General features: G+C 41.6%; 1 pseudogene; it reads right to left on the bottom strand.

The window, feature by feature from the left end:
- The window catches only part of LOC127637646 (metabotropic glutamate receptor 8-like), a 249,579-nt pseudogene that overhangs the window by 142,099 nt on the left and 91,878 nt on the right, over nt 1–15,602 (bottom strand).

Here is a 15,602-nt window from a genome sequence, read left to right as displayed (position 1 = left end):
CACGAAACTTGGTGTATGCCATAGCCATCATGGCTTGAGGGTACCTGCAACGTTTCGGCACAGTGCCCCCTAGTGGTCAGGAGATGCTAATTATGGATAACAGCTTAAATAAAATTCACAAATCAACTCAGACATGATGTCTGATTGAGCATGTTTACTTGCATACCAATATTGATTCCTCAATTCATTCAATTCATTCAAAATGAATTAATTAAGATTTAAGCATTTCAATAAAAAAAACAATCAAATAAAAAGTTGCATTATTTGAATTTAGTTAAAAATGAAATTGATATACGTAAATGAAAAAATAGCCTAAAATTTTAAGTGTATCAAAAATTAGCTTATTACAAAAAAAAAAAAAAAATATATATATATATATATATATATATATATATATATATATATATATATATATATATATATATATATATACACACACTCACCTAAAGGATTATTAGGAACACCTGTTCAATTTCTCATTAATGCAATTATCTAATCAACCAATCACATGGCAGTTGCTTCAATGCATTTAGGGGTGTGGTCCTGGTCAAGACAATCTCCTGAACTCCAAACTGAATGTCAGAATGGGAAAGAAAGGTGATTTAAGCAATTTTGAGCGTGGCATGGTTGTTGGTGCCAGACGGGCCGGTCTGAGTATTTCACAATCTGCTCAGTTACTGGGATTTTCACGCACAACCATTTCTAGGGTTTACAAAGAATGGTGTGAAAAGGGAAAAACATCCAGTATGCGGCAGTCCTGTGGGCTGAAAATGCCTTGTTGATGCTAGAGGTCAGAGGAGAATGGGCCAACTGATTCAAGCTGATAGAAGAGCAACTTTGCCTGAAATAACCACTCGTTACAACCGAGGTATGCAGCAAAGCATTTGTGAAGCCACAACACGCACAACCTTGAGGCGGATGGGCTACAACAGCAGAAGACCCCACCGGGAACCACTCATCTCCACTACAAATAGGAAAAAGAGGCTACAATTTGCAAGAGCTCACCAAAATTGGACAGTTGAAGACTGGAAAAATGTTGCCTGGTCTGATGAGTCTCGATTTCTGTTGAGACATTCAGATGGTAGAGTCAGAATTTGGCATAAACAAAATGAGAACATGGATCCATCATGCCTTGTTACCACTGTGGCTGGTGGTGGTGGTGTAATGGTGTGGGGGATGTTTTCTTGGCACACTTTAGGCCCCTTAGTGCCAATTGGGCATCGTTTAAATGCCACGGCCTACCTGAGCATTGTTTCTGACCATATCCATCCCTTTATGGCCACCATGTACCCATCCTCTGATGGCTACTTCCAGCAGGATAATGCACCATGTCACAAAGCTCGAATCATTTCAGATTGGTTTCTTGAACATGACAATGAGTTCACTGTACTAAAATGGCCCCCACAGTCACCAGATCTCAACCCAATAGAGCATCTTTGGGATGTGGTGGAACAGGAGCTTCGTGCCCTGGATGTGCATCCCACAAATCTCCATTAACTGCAAGATGCTATCCTATCAATATGGGCCAACATTTCTAAAGAATGCTTTCAGCACCTTGTTGAATCAATGCCATGTAGAATTAAGGCAGTTCTGAAGGCGAAAGGGGGTCAAACACAGTATTAGTATGGTGTTCCTAATAATCCTTTAGGTGAGTGTATATACACAGTATATAAAAATCTAAATATTTAAATGAGACTTGAAATCATCAGATTATTCTCTGCTTTTGACATCAAAATGTAAACAGTCATGCTCACTGTGGCAGGGCGGAGGGCGGGGCCGGGTCGTGATCCTACACACCTGGTCCCATATTAGGCTAATGAAGCCTCTGAGGTACAAAGGTCGACTGCAGAGGATCGTGCGGGAGAGAGAGATCGTGGCGGACATGCCCGTAATTCTCTCTCTCTCGAACCATCGTCACCGGCCGTCTTTATCCCTCGCGCGCCTTATCAGGCCAATTGGGGACCGGGCGCGCGATATTCCGACCCGGCCCCGCCCCCCTCCGCTCCACACTCACAAAACTTGTGCACATTATATAAGCTGGTAAGAGCGCCAGTAAAGGTGTTTACATATATAAATCATATAATCCATTAGTCCTTGTTAAACATGATTAATATGCAATTAATTCACCCAATCCGTGATTGAGCATTACCTTTGCAAAAGGCATTTCCTCTGAAATATTTGAACTATTAAAAGGACTGCTCTTGTCATGTCAAATGCCTCTGATGATCCCTGTGACAGTCTTAAAAGAGCACAGTGAGGGGGTGTCAAGCAAAGGTTTCCATCAAAGTCAACAAAATGCCTGGCTGGGACCACAGAGCAGCTCTCTCCCCACGGGACAAGAGCTTTCAACCCATAGCAGAGAAATAGGTTGTGTGCAATTTAGCAGCACTTGAGCAAAATTTGGCTTTTTTGAAGAATGAATCCAGAAATTATTAAAGAGAAAGTGCATCACTTAACTGGACTTCAAACCACACCATTGATGGGGCTGAAGGGGCACAAATTAGCTTTCAAACCTTTGTCATTTACTGTAAAGAAAAACTGAGAGGAAACGCAAGAGAGGAAACTGAAAAGGGAAGGTGAGAGTAGATGAACAACAAGTCTAAATCACCGGGGAGAAAGGAGGTCCTTCACACAGACAGAGTGTAACCGCTACAGCAACACAGTTGTAATTCTCTGGCGTTCAGATGCGGCTAATCAGCACTGGCGGACAGATCCATCTATCACACAGCTGGCCAAAGCTTGATTCATTAGCAGACGCCAGCTGCCATTCCACAGCGGATCTGTGTTCGGCTCATCCAGCCTGGCAGGTGGGAAGCTTCAGTCGCATTTGTCTTTGGAAACACGAGAGTTGTCCGAGCTTGTTAAGGAGAGCAGAGTCCACTTGATGTGTGGATCAATGGATGTAGTCAATCTGAGACCATCAATGAACGCTAGAAAGTATGGACGTTCTCTTGTCTACGGCTAATCGCATATCCACTAGCAGCAGATTGTTCTCGCTTGTTTGTCTCTGACTTTTACTGAGTTCCAGTTTGACAAGATCACTTTGGGGAAGCTGAATTTCTAATTCAGCTAATTTTGGTCTCCATCTTTTATGCAATTACTATGAACAAAGAGTTTTCAAGCTTTATGACATTATGACCACTCACAGGTGAAGAGAATAACGTTGATCATCTCCTTACAAGGCAACATGTTAAGGTCTGGGTAGATTAGATGGTAAGCGAACAATAATTTCTCATATGTCGCAGGATAAATGGGCAGGAGTAAATGCCTGAGTGACTTTGACAAAGGCCAAATTGTTTCGGCCATATGATTGGATCAGAGCATCTCTGAAATGGCAAGGCTTGTGGGGTGCTCCCGGTCAGCAGTGGTAAGTACTTTCCGACAATGGTCAGAGGAGGGACAAACCACAAACTGGCAACAGGATGCTGGGTCCCCAAGGCTCATCGATGCGTGAGTGCAACAAAGGATATCCCGTCTGGTCAGAACTGACAGAAGGTCTACTGTCGCACAAGTCACAGAAAATGTTAAAGATGGTTATTGAACCAATGCTTCACATCACACAGTGCATTGCACCCTGCTGCGTATGGAGCTGTGTAGCCATAGACCGGTAAGTGTATCTATGATGACCCCTGTCCACTATCGAAAGTGCCTACAATGGGCACGCAAGTGTTGGAACTGGACCTTGGAGCAGTGGAAGAAGGTCGCCTGGCCCAATGAGTCCATTTTATTTTACATCACATGGACGGTCATGTATGTGTGCACCGTTAATCTGGTGGGAAGTGATGGCACCAGGATACATTGTGGGAAGACAACAAGCTGGTGGAGGGAGTGTGATGCACTAGGCAATGTTCTGCTGGGAAACCCTGGGTCTGGCCATTCGTGTGGACGTCAATTTGACACGTGCCACCTACCTAAACATTGCTGCAGACCAGGTACACCCCTTCATGGCAACGGTATTCCCTGATGGTAGTGGCCTCTTTCAGCAGGATAATGCGCCCTGCCACACTGAACACATTGTTCGGGAATGGTTTGAGGAGCATGATGAAGTGTTTAAGGTGTTGATCTGGCCTCCAAATTCCCCAGATGTCCATCCGACTGAGCATCTGTAGGATGTGCTGGACCAACAAGTCCGATCCACGGCGGCTCCACCTCGCAACTTACAGGACTTGAAGGATCTGCTGCTAATGTCTTGGTGCCAGATACCACAAAACACCTTCAGAGGTCTTGTAGAGTTCATGCCTCGGCAGGTCGATGCTGTTTTGGCGGCATGAGGAGGACCAACAGCATATAAGGCAGGTGGTCATAATGTTTTGGCTCATCTGTGTATACTACATTTTTCTTCGAAAAACAATAGGCAGCAAATGGTAAATGTAAGTCCGTTTAATTCGGATTTATATGTTGCTTGCCAAAAACGTATGTGGTCAGACTATGGCTTCTTTTGATTAGCCATCAATTGAGAAACTTCCAGGAACATTTTGACTGCATAATGGTGTAGTTTCATCGTCAACCAGCAGGGGCTACCTAGACTAGGCTAACCAGCAAAACCTTGCCCCCTTGGTTTAAGCAGGTCTAGCAAGTCTTTCAGCCTGACAAGTGCTCAATACCGCTCTAAAACCATTAAAAAAAATAAAAAATAAAATACCAGGTAAACCAGCTTCACCAGGCTGGTAAACAAGAGAACAACATTAGGCTGGTTTCAGTAGTTTTTCAGCAAGGTTTTTGGAAGATGATGAATCCTTAAAGCTGCACTTCTCTTAAAATAAAGGTGTTATTACACCATCCTTCATTCTGGAGTTTTTACATCTCTGGATGTCTTTACATCTTTATAAGCTTTCAAAAAGTCAGAGCTTTTCCATTTAGAAGTACTTCTACATTCTCGTGTTTCTCCACACAATAACGATAGTATTGGTTTTGCAATTTATTTCAACCATGACACCCTGACCTCTCCGAAGATGTTTTCTGCAAGACTTACAGTGAAAAGAAAAGCAAGTGAGGCGGAACATTGCAGATAGTAAAGTGCTTTTAGGAAGTCTAGGCAGATTCACCCAAACATATTCTGCTCTATTGTCAAAAAAATAAAGGTTTGTGGAATTAGGACTGGCTGGGAGATATTCATCTTTGCATTTGTGAATGGAAAAGTTTAATGCATAAGTTTAGACCATATATATATATATATATATAGGGCTAGGCAATAGAACAAAAAATATCTTGATATTTTTCAGAAGTTTGACACTATTGAGCAGCAATCTCAACACATTTATGATCAAACTGACAACATAAACGCACGAGCACATCACGGTGCTTCCTTAGGAAGAAAAGAAAAGAAAACCATATTTTAAGGTTTTGAATCACAATACACAAAATATAACAGGGAAAAAAACACTTACTCCTGCTGTTGATCCAAGATAACTGCATTAAAAATGTAAATAAACTCTAGAGGCTTCCGAAGTGTTATATTCATTAGTGATTGTCTCAGCTTCTGGCGTGAAATGTCTCGAGCACAACGAGCCGTTATTCCTCCTCATTCAAAATGTACATTTAAGCCAGCTGGCCCGTAACAAAGGAAGTTTGGGTTAAGGAACGATAGTTTTAAAGAAAAATAGACGAAAATGCACATTGCCATCTTTACCAACATGCGATTATCGTTCCGTTCAACTCTACGCAAGGTTGTGGTATTTATAAATGATTGGAGAAGTCCTGCATACTGCACCAGAGAGAAGTCTGCCGGAAGATCAAGTTATGACATTGTGATGGAAGATTACGAGCTAAAAAAAACCATTCATAAATAAAACATATGCATGGATGAATCGTTCACAATAAAATCAATAGCATGCATTTAGAAAATAGAGAGGGTGAATTTTCATTTCAGGCAGACTTTAAAAATAAACAAAGTACATTTTCTACACAGTTTTTCACTAAGGTAAAATTGTATGATTTTTTATCTAAGATTTGTTATAATTTACGTATATGTCTAAATACAACAATACGCAGTAATTAGTATGATTTATTAATGGATTAGTTCACCCAAAAATTTAAATTCAGGCATTGTTTACTCGCACCTTCGTTGTTATAACCCTGTATGATTTTATTTATTTTTCTAAACACAAAGGGAGAAAAATATGTGTGCTCCGTGATGTCATACAATGGCAGTTTATGGTGACCACCTCTTCAAGCTTCAAAAGTACAATTCAGAAGTCTAATAAATTATTCCACGAGACTCATGATTGTTATGAAAGCATACGATAATGTTTGGTGAGAAACAAACCGAAATCTAATGTATTATTTAGTGAAAATGTTCACTGATCTTTGATCTCCTGTGTGCGTTCATGATGAGGCACTAGAGCAACAGTTTGCAAAGCCCCAAGGCCGTTAAAGTGACTCTTTTGTTTATTAGCGATAGTGACAACAGAACACAACACACCTGCACATAAAAGAGAGAACAGAACTTATTAAGCATGTCTGAAGAGTTTGTAGTTGAAGATTCGATGCATTTCTATGCCCAGCCTTATTTTTATTTTATGAGTCCTCAATCAAACAGAGAGATGGAGTTGGCAGGAATGCCTTCCCCATTCTGAACCGGTGAGTATTTGTGACAGACCTGAAGAGAGTGAGACCTCCACAAAACATTCGGTACAACAGTTTTGTGTGATTATGGGAATGAATCGTTGAATCATCATTTTTGAATAAATTCATTGAAATAGAAAGTTTGAACTGATTCATGGAAATTAATCAAACTTAGCAAAATCCTTGTTCATACATTGGGAATATTCAATATATTTCCCAGCCCTACTTATATCCTAAATATCCTGAGTCCTATGCCACTTGTGTAAGTACTGTATCTGAAGTCTCTCATGATTTATGAACTTCTGTCTACATGTTAAATGTATCTATAGAAATGAGCAAACCAAATCCTATTAATTGGCAACCTATGTTGTGTCTGATGACCTTTGGTTGTTTTCTAGCACTTTTGAGAGTTGATAATGATGATGAGTTAACACATTGTCAAAGATCTTGATAGCTAAAGTCACCCATGGGGACAGTTAATGAATCTGATACTCTACGAGGACAAAGATACGTTTCCCAACAGACCTATCATAACAAGTAGTAACGTAAGAAAAAAAGTTGAAACTTAATCAATATGAAGTCATTTGTAACTGTTGTTTGTTGATAAATGATTCCATTTGTACGTTACACAATTACAGATTGCTGGAACCAAGTTAAGGCAGGTGTGTTCTCTTAACACCAATATAAACTATTTCAGGTAAACCCGCCCCCAAATGGCCCCCAAGTGATCTGTGGTCGATCTATTTACATGTCAGCCAGACGGTGTCTTCATGTTTAAGTTGGTGGTTCTTGGCCAGAATAGGCTGCAGATTGGACCAGACTTTATGATGATAGTCAAAAGTCTGGCTAGGCAGAAGTTTAAATTAGTAAATGATCAGCCTGTCACATTTATAAATATTTAGATACAGCTGCGTTGTTCACATGCCAGGGGAAAATAAATGTCATGTGAACTATGTAAAATCTAATTGCATCAGAATATCACCATTTATTAATGTTAGAAACACCTTACACCATTTATTTGGCTTGGCTTGCTGTCTTCACCATCTGTTCCCCTGTGGCATTCACTGGACATCACTTGGCAGCCTTGTGTAGGTGTTTGCAACCTCAAATTAACAGAAGCCTGTGTTTAATCTATAAACAGAATCTCTCTTCCATGGAATGCAATGGCTTCATTAGGCTCTTAAAAGAGGGAGACATGCTTTCCCCTGAATTCCTGCAAGGGACTGAAGTTCTGGCCTGGGCCATGTAGAGTTTTGAAATCATGAAATGTCTTTAACACCAGCATCATTAAACTAGCCTAGGTGCATACAGCTGAGGTTGTTAGTCAGTGCAGCCAGGTTGGATGCGAGGGGTACATGGTATCGAGGGACACGTTGGCCAAAGAAAGTAAATGTAGGCTTAAACTAGAGCAGGATGATATGATGGTATATAGCGTACAGTGCTAGTAATATGTCAACCTGTACACATTTGCTAGACTATTTATACAGAAGTTGATGAACTTGTATGGCCATCAGTGGGCATGACTGCATACATGATACACAGTAGGCTCCCTGAACAAAGAAAACTAAATATGAATCTGTCAGCATGCAGTAAAAAAAGCTAAATAGCTGATTAGGCATGCAGATAGTCACCTGGCAAATACACGCTAGCACTGCGAGATGGTTTGAGCGTGATGGGAAGCCGTGCGTGGTTTGTTGTCAGTTATCATTAGTAAGCCTGCACTGCAACTATAGAACATTGTAAGTTCCACAACAAGTCCAATGAGACAGGCATCATTGGTACCTTGCAATAGCCACAGGAAAAGCACACTAATCTGGCCTAATTCTCTATGAGGTGTCTATTCTAGAACAATGTCACATCCACAATGCTGCCATCACCAATACAGTTTGGTGCTTCACTGTGATTTTTACTTCACTGCAGCAGTGATGGGTGTTGCATGCTTTACTGCAGCTGTGGTCATTGTTGCATACATTACTGCTGTGGTGGTAGTCGCATGCTTTACTGCAGCTGTGGTCATTGTTGCATACTTTACTGCTGTGGTGGTAGTCACATGCTTTACTGCAGCTGTGGTCAATGTTGCATACTTTACTGCTGTGGTGGTAGTCACATGCTTTATTGCAGCTGTGGTCATTGTTGCATACTTTACTGCTGTGGTGGTAGTCGCATGCTTTACTGCAGCTGTGGTCATTGCTGCATACTTTACTGCTGTAGTGGTAGTTGCATGCTTTACTGCAGCTGTGATGGTCATTGCATGCTTTACTGCTGTGGTGGTAGTCGCATGCTTTACTGCAGCTGTGGTCAATGCATACTTTACTGCTGTGGTGGTAGTCGCATGATTTACTGCAGCTGTGGTCATTGCTGCATACTTTACTGCTGTGGTGGTAGTTGCATGCTTTACTGCAGCTGTGATGGTCATTGCATGCTTTACTGCTGTGGTGGTAGTCGCATGCTTTACTGCAGCTGTGGTCAATGCATACTTTACTGCTGTGGTGGTAGTCGCATGCTTTACTGCAGCTGTGGTCATTGTTGCATATTTTACTGCTGTGGTGGTAGTTGCCAGCTTTACTGCAGCTGTGGTCATTGTTGCATACTTTACTGCTGTGGTGGTAGTCGCATGCTTTGCAGCAGCTGTGATGGTCATTGCATGCTTTGCTGCAGCGATGGTCGTCACATGCAGCAGTGAGCAGCTGTTGTATGTTTTACTGAAAATGGTAGTTCCATGCTTTACTGCTGCAGTGATTGCCTTTGCATGCTATATGGTGGCACCACATCTTTAATTTTGTTCTGTTTTATTACTATTATTGATATAAAGGGTCAGCCTGATTCGAACTCATATTGTCTGCATGAGCAACACAATGTGTTATAACATGTGTGCTAACAAATAGGCCATAGCATCCATTCACTCTCATGCACTGAATTTTTCTTAAACCAGTCTAAGATGGTTGGCTGGTCTTAGCTGGTTTAAGATGGTTTTTCTTGTCTCCCAGACTGGCCAAGCTGTTTTGTTTAAAATTCCTAATGGCCGAGTCAGTGAACACCAGCAAAACACCTTAGACTGGTTTAAGCAGTTTTTTAGTTTTTTCCCCCAGTACGGATTTGAGAAATGGTCTCTAATTTAAAGAACTATCCAGAATAAACAGAGGTTAATGTTTATAGCCCTAAAAGGCCAATCACTATCTGATGCATGGTGATTTCCTGAAGTAGTGACAAGTAAAGAGGAAGATCACAATTGTTGCAGCCATTAGCAGAAAGTACAATGTGGGCATAGTTGTTGCAAAGCTATTTGCTTTCATTTGCCTGTTGTATGACATTTTGTTAAGCGGCTAATTGGATGCTTGTTCAGTCCTTTGTCTCAGAGTTTTAATCCACCTCTCATGTTGCAGCTGAAAGACTTGAGTGTGTCGTCTGCGTCAACTGGGACATGCAACGCATGAAAAATAAAGACTCCTTCACAATCTAAACAAGACAACGGCAAACAAAAGCAGAAATAAACCCTCTAGCATGCTTGCTTCTGAGCATAAAGGGACAGTTCACCCAAACATGACATTCAGCCATTATTGACTATATAAATCAAGCATTTGGTCATGAATGTGCTTCTATCTGGTGTGTAAATTTCATCCCGTCGCATGCTTCTGCTTTCACCTTTGAATTGCATTAAAGGTAAACACAGGAGTCCCGGAGAACACTAATGTGCATGTTATCATCATTAGTTACACACGTGTGCCATCATTGCTCGTGAATTTTTAATGCACAATTAAATGGCACAATTAGCACAGTTGTTGATATTTGTTCTGCAGCAGTAATGGGGGTTCACACTAATAACTGTAATTCTATCATGTGGTGTGAGGAATAGAGGAAGGATTACAGTGTCATCAGGGTTTAGTGGAGGGACAGTGTGTTAAAGCCTGTTATTATATTTTCTTGCCATACATATCCTCCTCTTTTCCCATTCTCCATGGCTTTTCTTCAGTGTCTGGTCATTACTAATTCTCAAAGGCTGTAAATAGCGGTCAGCACCATCATTCAGTAGAGGCCATGGTTATCAGACTGGACAGTGTCCACTCATGGCTACTTATGGCACTTTTCCACTGCACGTTACGGTTCGACTCACCTCACCTCTACTCGCGTTACTTTTCTGAGCTTGCATTTCCACTGCAGTTTAGTGCCACCTCAATGTGAGTGGGATTACAGGCTGATCATCATAGTTGAGCCACCTCTACTGCTGTGACATCATCTTAAACATCACACAAACTGACCAAAACAATAACACGACTGCTAGCTGTTAGCTACTAGCTCATTGTTCTGCATTAAGCAGATGTTGCATGGTGATTTTAAACAAGTGTAACAGTTAAATTGGCCTGGTTGTTTTAGAAGCAGCTTCCAGTAGCTGGTCAACTAAATAAAGTGAAGCTTTCAAGCAGAGTATAGAGTAACAAAACATACCATCCTCCATCACAGTCCAGGACACTCTCCCTCCCATTGCTCGCTGGTCTAGATAGCGTCCATTTCTTCGAATCACTTCCACTTTTCCTTGATGGTTCTGTAGTCACTTATAAGTTTTTTTTTTTTTTTTACTTTTCCCTACACTTTTGTAGGTCCGGTGTTAGCCATGTGCTGCCAAAAGCTGATACACTTCCTGAAAGACTTTTTGCGTCGTTTCTTTCTTTGCTAACGAGTGGACCGTCTGCACCTCGTTTATTGAACACGGCGTGATTTTGCGCACAGCCATTTACTTTTCCACAATTTGAAAGGCGCATGAACAAATTATACTGTTATCGCTGTTGCTAACTTTAAAACAAGCGGGTTGATGTCCCGTGTTGGAAATCCAGTGACGCTGGTAGTGACGATTCTCCCTGACCAATCAGTGATCTGCAGGATTTTTACATCACATTTAGTATCGGCTCGGCTCGCTTGGAACCTCGACCGAGGTGGTACTAAAAAAAATGATCAGGGACTAGGTGCTATCCACAGTTGAAAACCCCAGTCGAGTTGAGTCAAGTTGTACTGTGCAGTGGAAAAGCCCCATTAGGCAGCTGGATGGTCCGATGTTTGTATTTCTAGGGCAATTAAAAGTGCTTTTCCATGTTCAGTAAAAGTTATGATCCATCAACAGCATTTAGGATTAATGTCAATTAAATAATCTGGTAATCAGAAGGTTGCTGGTTTGAGCCCCACAGCCACCACCATTGTGTCCTTGAGCAAGGCACTTAACTCCAGGTTACTCCGGGGGGATTGTCCCTGTAATAAGGGCTCTGTAAGTCGCTTTGGATAAAAGCGTCTGCCAAATGCATAAATGCATAAACGTAAATGTAAATGTCTAAATCATCCTTTTTAAGGTGTATGTGCTTCTGATTACGGTATTACACACCAGTTTGCTCGATGCAAACAATCCCTGGATTCTGGTATCCTTTTGTGTATCATGAAAAATTGGTCACGGTTTACCTGCTTTACAGGCATTTCTTGGTTATGACATTGAAATTTAACAATTGTAACTTGCACAGGGACAAGCCAAAATAAATTTCTGTGGTAATTGATATTATGACACAAACGTTGTTGAAAGCGTTAAACTTTCAATTTGGAACATTCCTTTACAGGTGCACTCAGTAACTTATCTTTGTGTCATCTTGGACTTACACTGACACCTAGTGGTTTGCATACAGCATCATTTAAAGTAAATGGAAGCGCAGCGTAGTTCTAGCGGGAAGACTAGCAGCTGTACATCATCACATCATTAGCTGGGTAATTCCTAGCCAATCACATGTAAGCTGTTGCTTTATAAGTCTGCTCACAATCTATCACATTGTTGTTTCAGTGTGCTAACACGGCACCCTCCACCACCCCACTACCACCAGTTGAGCCCTGTCCCGCACTGGGGAAGGCTCCTCGCCCCTACCTCCTATCTCCGGCAGGACATGACATGAGGTTCCGGGTACAACTCCCTCGGACCGCCGGACGGGGCCTACGCCAAAGAGAGAGACATTACTTTCTGTTTTACATTTAATAAATGGCATCTTAAACTTCACTCAAGCCTGCGTGTCTTCCTGATAGAAATAGATTTCATTTTCAGATGTCATTGTAAAAATGTAGTATTCACAGTCAGCCATGATTACTTTAATCAATGAGTAAAAGTGTCAAATAACAGGACGGTCACTGAGATTAAGCGAGTAGTATTCAGTTGGTCATGTGATTCTAACATGGCCGTCCCCATGTGCGGACCCTCTCTATGTAGAATAAAACAGCTTTTATAAGGTTACTGATATGACTGGAGTCTTCATTTCAATGTGAGTGCTCATGATTTCCTACATATATTGCGAAATTACAATTCATGTTTTCAGGATGCACCTTTAAATGCTCTCGGTGTTGCGTGGAAAACAAACACTCTCACATCCCATTGGTGGGTAACTCTCGCCCTTGCCCTCTGTGAACATTCAACATACGCTGAACACACAGAAAACAGTGAAACTGCAGAGGAGTCATAGACCCCAAGGATAATGAAATCGCAAAACAACAAGAACATCAAGATTACCCACAGCATTTCCGTCAATATGTGAAAGAGCAGAGAGTCACCAGGGTAATTTATATATTCAGACACACTACAAAAGCAACATAATCCCTGTTCATCTTCAGTTTAACAACTGAAGATTACTTAGCTAGGTTAATCTTCTGCATACAAGTTAAGGAGACTGATCTACTTAGTGGAGTTGATAAGAATATGTGTCACCTTCTTAGTCAAAGTCACTTCAACTAAGGAAAAGCCCATTAGACATTTTTGCATCATTCAAATGGTTTACCTTTTCCAAAATGCTACTGATGGTGCACAAGCAGCCTCAGAGAAACGGTTTCTGGTCCCATGGGAACCAGTAAGTAATTGCATTCACATAATCATTAATGACCCTGCTACAAAGACCAGCTTAACCAGCATGCAGTTCCCATGTTGCTATATGCTGAATTGTTGCTGGTCAAGCTGCTGGACCAGCATAGCGATGATTTTCACCAGCAAACTGAGCTGGTGAAGCTGGTTGACCAGCATGGTCTTTCTTATGAAACTGGTTAAGATAGTTTAAAAGCCTGGTAGGGTCACCAACATATCAGCATACCTTGTTGGGGGACCAGCACCCAAAACACAACACAAGCAGATGAACAGCAATGCATTAGAGTAAAAGATTAAATTTGTATTCTAATGACAGTTAGGGTTAAGGTTGGGGTTTAGGTTAGGGCATATATAAAGAAGCTAGAAGCAACTCACTTTACAACTTACTTTTGGCGCCACTCTGTGGACATTTCACCTGGAAACTGGAGTTCACACATGCTATATGTCAACAACACTTCTAGCTGCTGCCACTGGGGACAGTGGCCCGAATTTCTGAAAAGCCCCGGTCACAATACACTTTGTGCTCCATTCACTCCCATTCAAACACTGGTGAGTAGATGGTGTGTTTTAGAACATTTAGAATATAATATCATGTTATTTGTGATTTATTAAAATCAGAAGTACTTGCACGTGACATCACATTCTTGTTTATTTCTCTGTCTGAAATAATTTCGCATTCTCAAAGTCTAGTGTGGCCACCCCTTAAGTCCAGCTTGATTTCAGCTGCAGAACTTTCGACCAACTGTTGCCGAATTCACAGTGAGATCACAGTCTGCTTTACACAACTAATCACAAACAAAGTGTGAGATGAAATTCCTGAACAATTCCATTCTCTCACTCACACTTAATAAAAAAAGATTAAAAATAAAACAATTGGGAAGACGTGGGCAGCAGCTAGCTGGTACTTTAGAGACTACAATATGCAGCTTTTTGTCACAGAATAGTCATAAACTTGAAACATAAAAAAGCAATGACCACACATCCTCATAACTATGCATCAAGCTTTCTAAAAATCAGCCAATCAGGAAAATCTCTCTTACCCATCTCCCGGGATATCTGCACGAATGCTTCCACGCCGCTTTCACCATAATTCCCTTCCGAGGCCAGCGTGGAGACGTAGTTCCAGCCCATTGCCATGACAATATCCAACATGGCCTGGGCTTGGTAGGAATCTGGCGGAACGACACGGGAGAAAAAGTCGTAGCGGGTGTTGTCGCTTAACTCTGGCGCTGTGGATGCATAGCTGATTTGAGGAATCTGTCAAGAAAGAGAAAGAGAAAGATTAGAAAAAAAATTCTAATATCATACAGTAAATTAAAAGAAAAGAAAGGTGTGATTTATACGGTGACAACATGAATATCAGTGTTTGAAAATGCTTATTTTTGCTCACAATGTTGAAAACACACTTCAACTTTAGGTATGCAACAATGACCACAGCTGCAGTAAAGCATGTGACTACCACCACAGCAGTAAAGTATGCAACCGTGACCACAGCTGCAGTAAAGCATGTGACTACCACCACAGCAGTAAAGTATGCAACAATGACCACAGCTGCAGCAAAGTATGTAACTACCACCACAGCAGTAAAGTATGCAACAATGACCACAGCTGCAGTAAAGCATGCGACTACCACCACAGCAGTAAAGTATGCAACCGTGACCACAGCTGCAGTAAAGCATGTGACTACCACCACAGCAGTAAAGTATGCAACAATGACCACAGCTGGAGTAAAGCATGTGACTACCACCACAGCAGTAAAGCATGCACTGACCACAGCTGCAGTAAAGCATGCGACTACCACCACAGCAGTAAAGTATGCAACAATGACCACAGCTGCAATAAAGCATGTGACTACCACCACAGCAGTAAAGTATGCAACAATGACCACAGCTGCACTAAAGCATGCGACTACCACCACAGCAGTAAAGTATGCAACAATGACCACAGCTGCAGTAAAGCATGTGACTACCACCACAGCAGTAAAGTATGCAACAGTGACCACAGCTGCAGTAAAGCATGCGACTACCACCACAGCAGTAAAGTATGCAACCGTGACCACAGCTGCGGTAAAGCATGTGACTACCACCACAGCAGTAAAGTATGCAACAATGACCACAGCTGCAGTGAAGCATGTGACTACCACCACAGCAGTAATGTATGCAACAGT

This window comes from Xyrauchen texanus, chromosome 45, assembly GCF_025860055.1.
Source record: "Xyrauchen texanus isolate HMW12.3.18 chromosome 45, RBS_HiC_50CHRs, whole genome shotgun sequence".
Lineage (NCBI taxonomy): Eukaryota > Metazoa > Chordata > Actinopteri > Cypriniformes > Catostomidae > Xyrauchen > Xyrauchen texanus.
The sequence above is the reverse complement of the archived record's forward strand: the minus strand, read 5'-3'. Positions and strand labels throughout refer to the sequence as shown.